Raw genomic sequence first — 14,756 nt, 5'->3', positions numbered from 1 at the left:
ATGTCACAAGTGGCATTTCCTTTTTGTTCCTTTTTCCCATGCCCACAGGTTTTTACTCAGCTCTCTCCAGGATCTTGGTTTGACTAATTAGATTCTTAAATCTGTGCCTGTACTGTAGCCTCTTTGAACACACACTCTGTGTGTTCAGGTGGCGGGTAAGGTGCCCCTGCCGTGGCATACCTAATGTTCACACAGGGACTCATTTCTCCTATCCTTCTCAAGGCCTGTCCATGCTGGGACACAACATAGTGACAGATGTCCTAAAATCATGGGGATGATTAGAATGGGAAAGACGAGTGTAACTTGCAAATGTTTTCTAATTCTTTGGTTATAAACCTATACTTTCCTAACATCTGCTATGCCCTAAGTGTAATCCTTTACCTATGGAAATATAGGAGAGTAATATTAATAAAGCAGTGTGAGTAGAAATTATTCCAACATATAGAGAACTTTTAGAGCTCAACTAAAATAAGTTGGTTTTAAATTTATTATGGATGTGATTTTTAATGTTAAATATAAATGTTAATAATTTTGCTACTTTTAAGTAATTTGAAAGTTAATAGTACTGAAGCCTTACCTGATATTATCAAGGCTTTTAATTTTGTGGGCTGTGTGGAATACTGGTGACGGGGCTATGGGGAGGGCACAGGTCCTCCCCAGGTCCTTTTATAGGCTGTGACCTCACTGTGTGTGTAGTTAGGACTCCTGTAACTAGGATCTTAGAAACCAGACCACCTTCATAGTCATGGGATATGTAGCATTTGTCTACTCATTTCAGCCCAGTGCACTGCAGTTTTGAACGTGCTACATAGAAAGTGCCACCTACTTTAATGGAGAAAGAACAGCTTTGTGAACATTGTAATTATGAAAGAAACAGGCCAATCTGGCATGAGAAGCTGTTAAGGAATGAGACTCAGGATTACTTGTGGTGAGGGATGCTGTTCTTGGACTGTGTGCTTTGTCCACACTGAACTAGTTAGCCTAGTCGGAATCCATGATAGTCTCAGGCGTGTTAGGGATGAGAGAAGACTGCAGGGATGCAAGAAGTGTTTTTGGTGTCTGGTCAAACACTTTTTGTCGAGCCCTTTTCTATGGTGTGCACAAATCTGACTGCAAAGAACAATGCAGTCATCTGCCTTTCACCCTCCCTCAGCTAGATGGGAGTAGTGGTGCAGATAGGCAGGTGTGGTGCACATGTGGGCAAGTGGCCTGCCGTGGGATCCCCTCTGGTCCTCCTCCTGCCTTCTCCACAGCTCACAGCTGCCCCCCTGCTGGGCAGGCCGGGAGGTGTGTGAGTCCTGAGGGGGTACATGTTCCACATGGCGGCTCTACTTAGTTTAAAGGGGTGTTTGAAGTAGTAATGACCAGCTTTCCATGGTGCTGGTCTGCTCCAGCCCCCTGCAGGCAGCTCCACTTGAGGTGTGGTCCTCTAGTGGGGGCCGGGTGTATGCCAGAACCACCCGCAGTTACTGTTAAATTATAGCTGCCAACTGCTTACTCCTTCCTACACCCTGTGAAATGCACACTCCTCCCTTGAGGACAACTGATACAAACTCCAGGCTCCCATGGGGGGAAGAGTAAAACTAAAACAGTCATCATGAATAACTAATGGAATATCAGACCCTACTTTGATGTTTCAAGATTCAGAACCTCTTTCTTTCACAGTCCATGTTCTTTGTTTCGTAGTGTAGGCTATTCTAATTAGAGCAGCACTCTCTTTATAGGCCTTAAATTACTTTAAAATGTTTGTGTTGTTTTTTAAAATCAGTTTTTAATGTTATTACTTAAAATGTATAATGATGCCAGGAAAAACTTAAACAAAAGTGAACTATGTTAGCCTTACACGATTTTAGTCGTCTCCTCCCAAAGGCTTTCTGTCCCATTTGTGTTGACAGCATGTCATTGTTCCTGCTGCTTCACGCGTGCAGATCCATGGGGCAGCTTGGGAGACGTAAGGGCTTGAGAGTCCCTGGGAACTTGGACCACCCTGGCCAGATCTGAGCGTCGGACTCCCCTCACAGCATGCTCCTACTTCATCTGCCCCTTCTCGTGGCCGCTCTTGACCACGCTGGGAGGTGTTCCCTCCCGGGAGAGCAGCCTGGGAGGACTGTCTCCTCTTGGTTAGGAGGCATATAGAGGATGCTTGAACTTGTCTAACAGTGAGGCATGGAAGGAATATTAGAGTAGATATAACTGCTACTTTTCAAGCCTTCTGCCTCCCAAAGAATGTGTCTGCTTTGCCTTGGCACTCCACTTTGTAATACACACAGCATGTGCCATGTCCTTCCACTTTTTCAGAATCATTGCCAAAACTTCTTTGCATTGAATCTTGTATTTAAATTCACTTCTTTGAATACCCTAATAGTTACTCAGATAGAGAGACTAGTACCCAACCCCCAGCTTAAAGAACTATCAACTTACATACAACTTAGTTTTATCTACACACTATCTACTTCCTCCCCATCAGATTATTTTGAAGCCAGTCCCAGATATTTTATCATCTTATCCATAAGTGTTTCAAAATGTATCTCTAAAAGTAGGGACTCCTTTTTGTTGCCATAATCACAATATCATTGTACTATCCCAAAATTGAACAGCAATTCTTTATGAGTATTTAATATTCGGTGTTCAGATGTCCCTAATTGGGTGAAAGCCTGGAGTGAATCTGTGTGTTTTTATAGGTTGTTTAAATCAGAATTCAGATAAAGTCCATGCTGTCAATAAATAGCTGTAATGATTCTCAAATCTCTTAAAATCTATAGGTCTCCCCCGCCCTGCCATTATAATTTATTTGTTGAAGAAACTAGGTTTTTATCTTGTAGAGTTTCTAACAGCCTGGGTTTTGGTGATTAAATCCCCATGGTAATATTTAACATGTTCCTCTGTTGTATTTCTTGTAACTTGGTAGAGGCTTAATCTCATTCAAGTTTTATTTTTATTTTTTATTTTTGTAAGAATGTCCTATAGGTGGTAGTATATGTGTCTATCAAGAAAATCTTTGGTTGTCTCTTTTGGATATTCATTTACATCCATTCAAAACTGCAAAATAGTTACAGCCAATTCTGTCATTCCTCCTTCATTTAGTAGCTAGAGAGAGAAGAATGTTCTCCACACTCGTTTGGTAATCCCAAGGTGTGATTTCCCCAGGAGGAGAGGATAAGTGCTATATTTGTTCTTTTTATTTACCAGTTTGCAAAGTGAGGAGGTGGTTACCTAGCGTCCTCCAAAGTTGACCAATGAGGTTTTTTGTGGGGCTTTTCTATTGGAGGGGAGTGCATATTATTTTGAATTTATGGGATTAAACAAATTGGATATCTTTTAATCACTTACAGTCATTATTATTGATATTCAAATTGTCCTCATCTTTAGCTTCTTCGAATTGGCTCTTGAGTCTTTCTGGCATGACCTCAGTAGTCCTTAGTAGTTCCCTGACTTCTGGCAGGACAAAATGTACCAGGTTCATCTTGTACGTTTCCTGCCCCTGATCTGGAATCAGCCATTTCTGCAACAAGCCCTGGTTCCTTTAAGTGGGAAATGACATTTGGAAACCTCAGTCTAAGTACCTGATACTGGGTTGGTCATTATTTCTAGGCCTTTTCAGTGGATGGAACTAAGAAATGTATGCACATATATTTATTTATTTATATATAATATTTAACAGATAAAATATATCATGAGCACACGCTGAAACTTCTCATTAAAACTCAGTACACAAAGTTTCTGTTTTACCTTTCGATCTTTCACCTCCTTTGTTCCATACTGAAAATCTTTGTTACCAGTGATAAAGCGCAATAATTCATTTGCTTTGTCCCCAGGACATACCAAATAGTCTCAGAATCACAGTACCAATACTACCATGGACCATATGATTACTGAAATTAGTTTAAGATTTTTTGCATTACTTTTTGGGCCTTTAGGGTATATCCAACTAGAGATGTATAGTGAAATTACTGTGTTTTAAAGTCACTTAAAATAATTCTCTGTGTGATCATGCCACTATTTCAGTATACAGTTTGATTCATTTGTTTTATTTCACTTTCCTCATTTAGGGATTGCCTTCACAATGCTTTTTGTCTTACAACTATGTAAAATAAATAAATCAGGTTTATGGAAGAGCTATGTTTAGCAAAATCAAGCTCATATTCTTGTCCCCTGTACTCCTGTGGGTAACCTCTTTTTAATAAGTGAATATAATTTATACTTTGTGTCTTCCCTAACATTGGTAGCATACTGTATGCTATACATACATACTTTCTTCACCTTGCTTTTTTGTTACTTAACACTGATCCTAGAGCCAGCTATGTAGGAAGATATTACTGATTCCTTGTTATAGCTGCATGGCATTCATTAGTGTGCATGTGCTGTGGTTTATTCAACCAGTTACCTATTGATGAACCTCTTGGGTTGTTTTTAGCGTTCTGCTACTACAGATTGTGCTGTTGCCTTGTGCTTAAGTCTTTTCCTATTTTTGCTAATGTATCTTTGTGATCCCGAGAAGGATTACATGATCAAAGGGCAAATGCACAGCCCTAGCCAATTTGTCTCAGTGGCCAGAGCATCGGGCATCGGCCTGCTGACTGAAGGGCCCCAGGTTCAGTTTTGGCCAAGGGCACACACCTCGGTTGCAGGCTCGATCCCTAGCCCCAGTCAGGAAGCAACCAATTGATATGTCTTTCTCACATTGGTGTTTGTAGGGGGTTTTTCTCTCTTTCCCTTTTCCACTCTCTCTGAAAAGCAATGGAAAGAATATCCTCAGGTGAGGATTAAAAAAATTAAAATAAAATAAAAATTTTTAAGGGGGAAATGTGCAGATAATTTTGCTTCATATTTCCAAATTCACCTCTGTAAGGATTGTACCATTTAAAAATCCTCACTGGCAATGTGTAGTAATGACCGTTTCCCCACAGCCTTGCCAGTGGCACATATTGTCAAACCTCTGGGTTTTTTGCCAGTTTGATAAGTGAAAAATGGCATCTCAGTGGAGTTCTAACTGCATTTCAGAAATTGAGCATCTTTTCATATGTTTAAGGGCCATTTGCATTTCTTTTTTCTTTTTAAAATAGCTCTTCTTATGAGTCTTGTAGATGAATAGAAAATGTGCTGTTAGGAAGACTTGGGGGAGCAGTAAGCACTTCACGCTGATATTAGACTGTGCTATTTATTTAGCATTACACAAGTCTGGTTTCCCCTCTTAGGTCTCCTAGTTCTGGAAAACATAAGCTCTCGTAAGTCCCTCTCCATTCTTATCATTGGCTGTACCTGTGCTTAAGAGAGAGTAACTAGAGTGTGGAGCTCTAGGCTCAAAATTCGAGATTCTTTAACGCTTTCAGAGGACAAGCAGCAGCTTCCATTACCAGTGTTAGGCCATTAGGTGTTACCTGTGTCTGCCAACATGCATTCATGAAGACTGGTAGCTTTTATGTTCTAGATTCTTGTTAGTAATTGATGTAAGGAAACCAAAATAGGCAGCATAAGCACAGGAACTCTGTGTTGTTGAAGCACTTGGAGCAGTCACTACTGCTGCCACCGTGGAGCTGTGCTGTCCAAACAGAACGCTGGAGCCTGTATTCATCTACCACTGTGCTGCGTGCAGTAACACCAGAATAGGCAGAAATGTCCTTCCTCCTCCCCTCTTCCAGACTCTCACCAGTTTCTTCTATTGGCAGAACTTCACTAAAAACCAAGCTGGCAAGTTTGGGAACTGTAGTTTTCAGAGCTTTAGTGTCCAAGAACAAGGAAGGGAATAGAGCTGGAAGCAGACAGAGAACTGGTTGTAAAAGGGGCTCCAGACATCAAGAAACTTACCATCTGATTCAGAGTAGCTGGGAGGAGCACCTTGACAAGGCATAGAAATATGTGGAGCTGAGAACAGCAGACCCTGGCACAAGTAGAGGGAGAAAGGTTAAATATTTAGTTGAGCTGTGGAGGAACCCAACTTCCTGAAGAATAGTTTTTCGAGCTGGGCCTTGAATTCAGTAAACAATGCTGAGAGCATTACAAACATGATAATCTACATAGCAACAAAAATGGCACCATTGGGCCCCCTGGGAAAAGCTGGAGGCAGGAAATAGAAATAGGTGTTCTGTAGTTGCTACTGTCATCTAAAAGTATTTTAAAATTGTAACAGTGTGTTTAGAGTTCTGTAAAGTTCCTGGGAAAGAAAACAGAGTTGGAAATGTGTGCTGTGAAGGGCTTTTGAAACCTATTGAATTTGGGATATGACTTTGGTGCTTTGCAGCTGTGTTTAAAAACTAAGTGTCCTCTGGAGCAGAAACAGAGATTTGGGCTTGAGGGAGTTCACTAGGTTGAAGGTTAGAATGCAGCAAAGAAGCAAATTTGCTAGAGTAGCAGAGGAGCCCTAAAGGCCTCCTTGCAGATAGTTTCCTCAGATGGCACTACTGAGTCTGGACTAGTCTAGACCAAAAGTCTGTGGGGTGGTTGTTTTTCTTGTTTGTTTTTTAAATTTATCTTTATTATTGAAAGTATTACAGATACCCCCTTTTTTTCCCCCATTGATCCCCTCCAACCACCCCCATCCTCCCTCCCCCAAGGCCTTCACCACACTGTTGTCTGTTTCCATGGGTCATGCATACAGGCATGTAAATTCTTGATTGATTAATCTCTCCCCACCCACTCCCCCACCCCCGAATTCCCACTGATTTCCCTCAGTCTGTTCTATGCTTCTATGTCTCTGGATCTATTTTGTTCCTTAGTCTGTTTTGTTTATTAGATCCCACAAATGAGTGAGATCATGTAAAACTGAATCAGGAAGAATTGGGAAACCTGAATAGGCTAATAACAACTGATGACATCAAAGCAGTAATAAAAAACTCCCAGCAAACAAAAGCCCTGGTCCAGATGGCTTCACAAGGGAGCTTTCTAATTCTTTAAGTTGTAGGGTTAGTTTACTAAAAATTTTTCTTGCTTTTTGAGGTAAGCCTGCAGTGCTATGAACTTCCCTCTTAGGACTGCTTTCACTGTTCCATAGGTTTGGGATTGTTGTGTGTTCATTTTCATTTGTTTCCAGGAAGTTTTTAATTTTTTTCTTGATCCTGTTGGTAACCCATTCATTGTTTGATAACATGTAATTTAGCCTCCATATGTTTGAATGTTTTGAGTGTTTTTACTGTAGTTGATTTCTAATTTCATGCCATTGTGATCTGAGATGCTTGATATGATTTCAGTCTCCTTGAACTTGTAGAGACTGGTTTTATGTCCTAACATGGTCTATCTTTGAGAATGACCCATGTGCACTTGAGAGGAATGTATATTCTGCAGCCTTGGGGTGAAATATTCTGTAAATATCAATTAAATCCATCTGATCTAGTGTGCCATTTAGTCACTGTTTCTGCGTTGACTTTTTGTCTGGAAGATCTATCCAGTGAAGTTAGTGGGGTGTTAAAGTCCCCAACTATGACTGTATTGCTGTTGATCTCTCTTTTAAAGTCCTTAAGGTTATTATTGATAGGTCCTTATTTATTGCCATTTTAATTCTTTATGTGTATGTTTCTCTCTGTTTCTTATTATTACAGCAGTCCCTTTAACATTTCTTGCAGTGCTTCTATTTCTACTTCTAATGACAGCAGTCCCTTTAACATTTCCTGCAGCCCGGCTGGGCATGACTCAGCAGTTGAGCATCAACCTAGGATCCAGGAGATCACGGTTCAATTCCTGGTCAGGGCACATGCCAGGGTTGCGGGCTCAATCCCCAGTAGGGGGCGTGCGGGAGGTAGCCGATCGATAACTCTCTCATCATTGATGTTTCTATCTCTCTCTCTCCTTCTCTCTTCCTCTCTCTGAAATCAATAAAGATATATTAAAAAAACACACACAAAAAAACATTACCTGCAATGCTGATTTGGTGGTGATAAACTCCTTTAGCCTTTTTTTTTTTTTTTTTGCCTGAGAATCTCTTTATTTCACCATCTATTCTGAGTGATAGCCTTGCTGGATAAAATAGTCTTGGTTTCAGGTCCTTGTTTTGCATTACCTTGAATACTTCATGCCATTCCCTTCTGGCCTGAGAGTTTCTAATGAGAAGTCAGCTGACAGCCTTATGGGAGCTCCTTTGTAGGTAACAGATTGCTTTTCTCTTGCTGACTTTAAGATTTCTCTTTGTCTTGAATTTTTGGCATTTTTATTATGATGTGCCTGGGCGTGGGCCTCTTTGGGTTCTTCTTGCTTGGGACTCTCTGCGCCTCCTGAACTTGTGTGACTTTTTCCTTGACCAGGTTAGGGAAATTTTCTGCCATTATTTCTTCAGACAGGTTCTCTAACCCTTGCTTACTTTCGACCTCCTCTGGCATTCCTATGATGCGAATATTGTTGTTTCATATTGTCCCACAGAGCCCTTAAACTGTCCTTTTTTTTAATTGTTTTTTTCTTTTTGGATCTCTGATTGTTTTTTCTACCCTGTCTTCTAATTCAATGATCCGATCCTCAGCTTCCTCAAATCTACTGTTTATTCCTTCCAATATATTCTTTATTTCTATGTCATTCTTCCTTTCCTTCATAGTTTCTATATATTTTTTCATGCTGTTGAGCATCCTTACAATCAGTATTCTGAATTCCTTATCTGATAGATTGCTTATTTTCATTTCATTTAGTGCTTTTTCTGGAGACTTCTCTTGTTCTTTCACTTGGAGCTTGTTTTTTGGTCTCCCCATTTGGGTTGCCTATTTGGGTTTGTTTCCATGTATTAGGTAGGATTGCTAGGATTCTCAGTCTTTTGGGCGGTCTCTGATGCTGGCCAGTGTCATACACTGTTTGTGACTGGCCTTCAGTACCCTGTTTGGAGCTATCAACAACCCACGGCTTGAGCTCCCCTCTGTTGGATTTGGGTGTGTTCGGGCAGGACCAAGATGCACACCAAATCTGCTTTTCCAAGTCCCACGTCCATAAGCAGATCAGGCAGAGACTCAAAGCACTCTGAAATCTGCCTCTGCCTGCATGCTGATTAATCTGATTCTCTTAATGAGCCTCAGGCTATAGATACTCCACGGGGTAGGGTGAGAGGTTTTCCAGCAGGGTGGGGCAATTGCTTCCCCCTCTGGCAAAAGCTGCTTGGAAGGTAAGTGTCTGCCTCTGCAGTATGGGGGAGCTACTTGGCACAGGAATCCAAAGGGGCGCCCTCTGAGCTCCATCTCCAGAACCCACAACTCCAGACTCTCCTCACACAGCTCCAGTCCACTCTGCCCTCCTTCTTCTGGAGCCCAAGGTGAGTAGCTGCACACGAAACTTTGTGCTTTGGCTGTTTAAGAGGGTCACTGTATTTCCAGCCATCTCCCTGGCAGACAGAAACCCTGCTGCTTTTTAGAGCCAGATGTTATATGGGCACCTTTCTCAGTTCTGGTGCTTTTGGCTGGGAAGCTCAGCCTGGGGTTTAGGCCCCAGAGTCCTCAGTGGGAACCCCCACAGCTGAGATATCCCTCCAGACCTTCAGCTGCTTCCTGTGGGAGCCCAGCCAGCCCTCTCACTCCTCCACAGTTCCTACCAGTCCCTATGCATTCTCCACTTTTTGTCCTTGGTTATGAGGGTGCTCTCCAGCTCATCTTCAGTTGCAGTTGATTATTCAGGATGGTTTTTCTATATTTTAGTTGTAATTCCAGTTTGGTCCCAGGAGAGTGTCAGTGTAGCTTCCACTCAGTCCGCCACCATCTTTAATCTCTCAAGGCTGTGCTTTTCTCAGCCTGTTTCTCTAACCAGATATTAAAACTGGTTCTAATTGTAAGTGAAGCTTAACTTCTTTATCTACTGTAAATTACTTGACATTAAACAGACATTTATTAAGAGGCTGCCAAGTGTGTCTTAGGCACTGGGGATAGAAAAATACACAGGTAGTTTCTGCCTTTGGAGAATCGTATGAGCTAATGGAGGAGAAAGACACTTAAACAGAAAGTGACAACACAGCAAAATAAGTAATCTATTGGGAGATTTCAGCAGATGCTATAGGAACACTGGAACAGGGGCACCTAAACTGAGATGGGGGATGATATCATGATGGACGCTATGAATGGGCCAGTCCTTAAGTGGAGGAAGAAGGTGAAGGTCAGGGGAGAATCACACAAAATGGTCAGCATGTGCAAAGACATATTTTTCTCTGACTCCAAAACCAGTGCCCTTTCCTGTGGACCATCTTGCGTCTTGGGGGGGGGGGGGGTTGGAGTAAGAATTACAGTTATTTATAGTCTTTCACTCTTCCTCTGGATAAAATTAAGCATTATTTTCTCACAAGATCTTAAGTATTTCACAAAAATTCAGGTAAAGTAAATACCCCATAATAATGCCTACAGAATATAATACAGTTTGTTTGCCTGCTACCCTGAGGAACCCATGATCTCAAACAAAAATGGGCTGCAGTTCCTACGTTGGGGAGAGGCGGGGGTGATTGGAAAGTGACTTCCCCATGATCATTTAGGATTCTTGGTTTAGTGTGATCCATTCAAGTTTAATTACCCTTTATACCTGTTTTTTGTTTTTATTTTTGTTTTTTTAGTTTGAGAATAAAGACTGCCTGAAAGGTTTTATTGCTCTTATTTTACAGAATTTACTTACACATTTTACATGGTTGAATGTTTTCCCTACTTATATAGCCCCTTGTCATAGCTGGGATATAATAGTGTGTGTGTGTGTCCAGGTAAATGTAAATGCACACAAATTTTTTTCAATTACAGTTGCCATTCATTATCATTTTATATTAGTTTCAGGTGTATAGTATAGTGGTTAGACATTTATATAATTTAAGAAGTATGGCACCATACATACATAGTTATTATAATATTATTGATTATATTCCCTAGGCTGTACTTTACATCCCTGTGACTATTTTGTAACTACTAATTTGTACTTCTGAATCCCTTCACCTTTTTCACACAGACCCCTAACCCATCTCCCATCTCGCAACCATCAGTTTATTCTCTGTATCTGAGTCTGTTTCTGTTTTGTTTGTTAATTTATTTTGTTTTTGATTCCACATATAAATGAAATTATATGGTATTTGTCTTTCTCTGTCTGACTTATTTCACATAGTATAATAGCCCTTAGGTCCATCCATGCTGTCACAGATGGTAATATTTCATTCTTTTTTATGGCCGAGAAATATTTCACTGTATATATATGTACCACATCTTCTTTATTCACTAGTCTCTTGATGAGCACTTAGGTTACTTCCATGTCTTGGCTATTGTAAGTAATGCTGCAGTTATCATAGGGGTACATATATCTTTTTGAATTAGTGTTTTGGATTTCTTTGAATAACCAGAAGTGGAATTAATACGGTTTTTAAAGGTGACATCTTGGAGTATATATCCAACGTTATGCAACAATATCACTTTCTTACAAATCATAGTTCTTCCTCAATAATAGCCAGGTTATTAATGGGCCAGGTGTTTCTCTGGCAATGACTATGAAAAATGTTGTAGTGGCCAAGGAGATATAAAATCTAACTTTGTAGGCCCAGCTCCTTACTCAGTACTTCAGTCCTCCATTCCAAAACCTGGTAGGTAATTTTTTAATTTAATATTTTAAGTATTACAAATATATATTCTTATGTCCCTCCTTTTTATTAAAAAATATAGCATATATTCACATCTTTCTTTTTCATTTAACAGCGTTTTTACTGATACATACAGAGCTCTCTTATGCCATTTTGCATTTGTGCAGTAGTCCATTGACTAGAGGTGCTATCATTTATTTAACCAGCCCCCTTTGACAGACATGTAGGTGTTTCCAGTCTTCCACAATAACAATTCTGCGATGACCGTTTTATAAATAATGTCGTTTAACCAGAGGCTGTTCTAATAAAGCCTAAAACAAAAAAATAACCATTGTAACTCTCAGCGCCAGCTACATAATTTGCAAGGCACAGTGTACAATGAAAATGCGGGATCCCTTGTTCAAGAACAGGGAAAAAGTGCAGTTAAAAGTACTTAAAGGCTGGGGTGGTATGGTGCAGTTGGTTGGAGCATTGTCCCATACACGAGAAGGTAGCAAGTTTGATTTCCGGTCAGGGCACTTACCCAGTCTGTGGGTTTGATTCCTGGTCAAGGCACATATAAGAATCAACCAATGAATTCATAAATAAGTGGAACAACAGATCAGTATTTCTCTCTCTCTCTTCCCCTTCCTGTCTCAAAATCAGTCAGTCAATCAATAAAAGAATTTTAAGACAAGGACAGCAGAGCATTAAGTGTGTGGGGGTCTCTTCTGCGTACAGGGCCTGCCTGAAAACACAGGTTGCATGCCAGGGAAGCTGATCCTGAGTACCACTTCTATTTAACATTGGTCTGGAAGTCCTGATTGGGGAAGGGGGGGGTGGGAGGAAGAAGTAGGGATGGGAGAAGGGAAGAACAAGAAATAAGTATGATGAATATTGGGGTAAAATGTCATTATTTGCAGATGAATGAACTAAAGAATTATTATTACTATTAAGAACTCTAAGGATTATAGCTAGATACAATCATATATACAGAAATCAATGGTTTTCTTAAATACCCACAGTAACCAGTTAGAAAGTACAATGGGGAGTGGAATGGATTCCATTCATCATAGTGATAAAAACTGTAAAATACCTAGCAACAATCCATGAGCCATGCTTCTCCTTTATACCTAGTCCATCCCTGGCCATGTTACCAAAGGTCACACATCCCTGAACCACCTGTTTCATTAGAGGTGGGATAAGTGTCAGAAGGTGGGAGGCAGAAGAGTGATGTGAGCTCATCAGTTGTATAGATAGGAAGTTAGCATGCCAGGGAGATCAGCTAGAATTTTTAACTCCCCCTCCCCACAAACAATAATATCTACCTGGGAATAAAGTTAATAAATCCACAGATTCTATGTAAAGAAACCATAAATCTTTAAGAAACACTGAGTAATGGAAAGATATTCCTGGATGAAAAAATTTAATATAGAAAAGGTGTTGGTTCTTCCCTTCTTAATCTACCAATTTAATGCAGGACTTACTCAGAATCCCAATTGTGTTTTAAAAAAATAAAACAACTTTGACTAAGTTATTTAAGAAATTTTCCAAGAGAATAAATGGAAATCCAACTCCCCCCCGCAAATGAAAAGTCAAAATTAATGAAATGGGAGGTCTACTACCACCTGCGTTAAAGTTAGTACTACATACTAAAGTATATGGCATTAATGCAGGAATAAACTGATAGATAAAGTAAGCAGTCATCCAAACTCTGAAATATATCCCAGGATATGTAAGGATATAGCGCAGGATAAAGATGACATTTCACATCAGTTGAGAACGGAAGGGTAGTATAGCAAAAGGTGCTAAGACAGTTGACTATTGAAAACACTTCATGAAGTTCTTTCCTTATACTATATACCAAAATAGTTTCCTGTTAAGAGTTACGTTTTACAGTACTATTTCAAAAGGACTGTAGAGAACCATTAATAAGTATTCATCTAACCTCAAGGTGAGGAACTACTTCCTCAGCATAAAAGCAAAGACAGAAACCATAAACAGAATTCAAAGGTGTTTGGCAAACTGGGGGAAAATAATTACAACATGTATGACAATGAATTATTCACTTTATATGAAGTACTGTCGAATACATTAAAAAATATGAATTCCCAACAGAATATGTGTACAAACAGCAATTTATCTAAAAAGAAAGAGCCCTAGCCAGTGTTTCTCAGTGGTTAGAGCATCAGCCTGCGGACTGGAGGGTCCTGGGCTCAATTCGGGCCAGGGGCATGTGCTGCGGTTGCAGGCTCGATTCCTGGCCCTGGTCCCGGCACATGCGGGAGGCAGCCAGTCAGTGTGTCTCTCTCACATCCATGTTTCCCTGTCTCTCTCTCTCTCTCTCTCTCTCTCCCTTCCACTCTCTGAAAAGCAATGGAAAAATATATCCTCAGGTGAGGATTAAAAAAAAAAAAAAAAGAAGAAACAATAATAGCCAATAAACTTGGAAGAGTTTGGCCTCACTAATAGTCAAAGAAATGCAAATTGAAATAAGATACTATATTTTGGCCTGTCTTATTGGTAAATATTTTTAATTTAAAAATTTTTATTGACATGAGTAATACAATAATCATTTCTCAGCAAAAAAAAAACAAAAAATAGAGCAAAATATACACTAAAATAAAAACCTCTCTTTCAACTTGCATTAGCCTGGTTATTACTAAACCTGAGTATCTGTTTCTTGATCATTTCTATTTTTTATGAAGTATGACTTCATAATTTTTGTCAACTTCTTTTTGCTTGCTTGTATTTTTATTATTAATTTATAGCTTATGGATATTCATTCTTTGCTTTTGTATACATTGCAGATATCTTCCCCCAGACTTTTAGTTACTTTTTAACTTTGTTGATGATGTCTTTCCTGTGCAGAAGCTTCTTATTTTGATTTAGTTCATCTGTCAGTCATTTCTTGCTTCTGGATTTTGTAACTTGCTTAAAACTCCCTCCCCAGACTGAAATATAAAAATATGGTCCTCTATAGTAGTTGTCAGTGTTGCTTATTGTTTTGTTATTGTCATGTATGTGTTTTTAGCATTTAGCTCTTTAAGCCATTTAAATTTTATTCTGTGTTTGGTTTGAAGTAGGGGTTTGCCTTTTATTTCTAAAATATGTGACCAATTGTTTTGAAGTCCTTCGTTGATATTTTATTTTTTCTCTCATTGATTTAAAATCATATATATACCACAGATCTGTATATCTGTTCCGGATTGTGTCACATCATTTAAATAACTACAGCTTTATAATCTGTTTTGCTGTCTAGTACTGCAAATCCATACTTACA

At 39.6% G+C, this 14,756-nt stretch overlaps 1 protein-coding gene across 3 annotated transcripts in view; it reads left to right on the top strand.

The window, feature by feature from the left end:
- The window catches only part of BTBD9 (BTB domain containing 9), a 403,351-nt gene that overhangs the window by 257,654 nt on the left and 130,941 nt on the right, over positions 1-14,756 (top strand). The gene's annotated exons all lie outside the window — the stretch shown is intronic.

This window comes from Miniopterus natalensis, chromosome 5 (genome assembly GCF_054644295.1).
Source record: "Miniopterus natalensis isolate mMinNat1 chromosome 5, mMinNat1.hap1, whole genome shotgun sequence".
NCBI classification, from domain to species: domain Eukaryota; kingdom Metazoa; phylum Chordata; class Mammalia; order Chiroptera; family Miniopteridae; genus Miniopterus; species Miniopterus natalensis.
The sequence above is the reverse complement of the archived record's forward strand: the minus strand, read 5'-3'. Positions and strand labels throughout refer to the sequence as shown.